This window comes from Zalophus californianus, chromosome 3 (assembly GCF_009762305.2).
Source record: "Zalophus californianus isolate mZalCal1 chromosome 3, mZalCal1.pri.v2, whole genome shotgun sequence".
Lineage (NCBI taxonomy): Eukaryota > Metazoa > Chordata > Mammalia > Carnivora > Otariidae > Zalophus > Zalophus californianus.
Window position 1 is genome coordinate 164,096,397 of NC_045597.1, and position 3,374 is coordinate 164,099,770.

Here is a 3,374-nt window from a genome sequence, read left to right on the forward strand (position 1 = left end):
CTGGGACTTGAACTTAGCCTTATATAAATCATGGGTTCACTGGTGCACAATAGAATCCCTTGGGGAGGTTTAAAGCCACACAACCACGACTGCTCCTCAGCCCCAGAATGTCTCATTTGGATGGCCTTAGGTGAGGCCTGGGAAGGAGCAATTTTTTTTAAGTTACACATGTTATTCTAATATACAACTAAGATTGGATGTTCATAAGCAGTATTATTCACAATAGCCAAAGGTAGAAAACAACACAAGTGTCTTCCAACGAATGAATGGATAAACAAAATATGGTATATACATACAATGATAAACCTTTTAGCCATAAAAAGGGAGTGAAATCCTGATATGTATTACAATATGAATGAACCTTGAAAACATTATGTTGGGTGAAATAAGTCAGACACAACAGGACAAATATCGCATGATTCCCCTTATATGAGATATCCAGAATAGACAAATTCATAGAGGCAGGAAGTAGAAGAGAGATTACCAGCGCCTGGAGGCAGAGGGAAATGGAGAATTAGTGGCCACTAGTTACAGACTTTCTATTGAGGTGATAGGAAAGTTTTGGAAATATATAGTAGTGATAGCTACACAGCATTGTGAATGTCTAATGCCACTAAATTGTACACTTAAAAATGGAAAAATGGTTGCACTTGTAAACTTCATGTTATGTATATTTCACCACAATAAAAAAGTTTTTAAAAGGCAAAAACATGGGGCGCCTGGGTGGCTCAGTTGGTTAAGCGACTGCCTTCTGCTCAGGTCATGATCCCAGAGTCCCGGGATCAAGTCCCGCATCGGGCTCTCTGATCAGCGGGGAGTCGGCTTCTCCCTCTGACCCTACCCCCTCTTGTGCTCTCTCTCTCTCTCTCTCTCTCTCTCTCTTTCCCAAATAAATAAAATAAAATCTTTTTTAAAAAAGGCAAAAACATATCTATGATTTTAACTAGGCTTGAAAACCTTTGTATCTAACGCATACAGGTGAAGCAAACAGCCTGCCACAGGAAAAAATTGAGCTTCTCATTCCATTAATAAAAGGCGTTTACCAACTCCCCACTGACCCTTGAAAAGAGGGGAAGTCCTTAGCATAGCCTAAAAGCCCTCCATGATTTGGCCATGGACTACCCACCCAATCTCATCTCTGATCACTACCCTCCATCCTTTGCTTCAGCAATAACTCCAAACTGAATGACGAGTAATTGTCTGACTACACCATTTGGGAGCACACATCCATGTTTTTCCCACATGCTGTTCTTCCTTTCTGCAAATCAGCTCCTTGCCAGAGACTGCTGGTCCAACTCACCAATTAAGGCTGTGATGTCAACCCTGGCTGCATATTAAAATTTCCTACAGAGCCTTTTAAAACTAAGCATGCCTGGGCCACTCCTTAGACCAATGAAATCAGTCAATGTCAGGAGTGGGAACTGAGCATCAGTCATTGTCTTAAATGCTCCCCAGGTGATTCTAATGTATGAGTGTGACTGAGAACCACTTCTTTATTTGTTACTCAATGTGTGGTCCGCTGACCAGCAGCCTTGACATCATCTTGGAGCTTGTTAGAAATGCAGAATCTCAGGACTCATCTTAGACCCACTGATACAAAATCGTCACTGTAACAAGATCTGTAGGTGATTTCTTCGCTCATTAAAATTTGAGAAACTCTCTTAAAGCTCATCTCAGGATTTTAAGTAGCCTTTCCGGGCCACTCAGCCCTGTTGACCACTTGTGCCTAGAACTTCTATATGTGCATTTCTCTTATTGTACTAAGATTCTGAGGTCTTGTAGACAACATTTTATCTTTATATTTCCAGTAGCTAGCAGAATATCTAGCTTCCATAAATAATTGCTTGAATTATATTAAATTTTAAAAGCAACAACCTTATCATCAGCATTTCAAAAATAATGATGACACCCCAAAAGCAAAGACTAAGGCATAACAGAGTAAAAGAGCCCACTGATGGAGCAACTATTATGTGCCAAGACCTTCAAACATGGAACGTCCACCCTTAGAAGAGTCCCACAGGATAAGTGTTAGCATCTCAATTTTATAGATAGAGTCACTGGAGCTTAGAGATGAGAAGAAAGTTGGTCGCAAGCTGGTACGTGATAGGGATTTGAATCTAGCTCTGCCTTGTTCCACAGCCAGTTGTTCTGAGCTGCTAGCAATTTAAAAAAAAACAGCTCATATTTCAGAACATCCTGAATGTACCTCTGTTCTCTCCTGTATTCCTCTCCCTACCTGCCCTCAGCATCTCTTCCTATCAGTGAGTGTGACCTCCCTTTAGCCAAATTCCTCTCCCCACTGGCTCTTTTCTCTCAGTCTTTATTTTCCTCCCATTCAGTGACTTACCTTGTCCCTCCACAGGGATTGAAGTACATTTTGCACTCTTGTTTTAGTTGTTAAATGTATTTTCTCTTTCTAAAATTCACTATCAGGTCAATTACATTCCTCAGTAAGTAGTTAAGATTTCTGATAAGTCCTCTTCTGATAGGACGTGAAGTAGGTTATAGATTTAAATATGATCTGAAGCTAATTTTAATTGAAAGTAAGAAACTTTACTGTTGCTTCTCTTTGGCTTGATTTTATGCAAAAGATAGAAATTATAAGCCGAAATTCAGTTGCTTTTTGTTGGAAAGTAAGGCTTCAAGGAAAACTCTTATCTTTCTTTACCCTTCAACAGAAAAGGAACACAACTCGGCTTCATTTCTTTTTCTTCTGTGGATCAAACTCCAGCTTGGATGGAAACATTTATTTGAGAAACTAAATGGTTTATTATTTATCTAGGTGTCATGTGTAAATATCCATCTTCACTGAAAGCTATAACAAATTTTGCAATCTAATCCACAAATACATATTTTTCTTTGAAAGAATTAAAAAAAAATAGAACATTTCAAAAACTTCCTAAGAAAAAGCAATGACAACATTAAGTTAAGCAAAATGTCAAGGCTGAAAACCCCAAAATTTAATATAGAACAATAATTCTTTTGCTGGAATAGAATTTGAACAGAAAAGAAATAGCACTGTGATATATAGCCTGGTATATCCAAATAAAGATTACCACGTTATTTTATGATAGCACTGTAAGGCCAGATGAAATAAAATTACTGCAGGGGTGAGTTTCCACAATGTCAAACTAACAAACCAGCTATGGCAATTCAACCCCAAACAGTATTACATATGATGTGCAATATACCCTCTTCGGGTGTCTTCTCCCCTACACTTCTTTGGTGAGAACTGTGTCCACTGGTGAAGAGTCAGTCATCACTGTCGGGTGACCAACATTCCTCGTGTGTACAGAACTCCTCCAGTGTTAGCTCTTCCCCCTGCCCTGAAACCCCCTCAGTCCTGGGCAAACTGTAATCTTTGGCCACCCCAC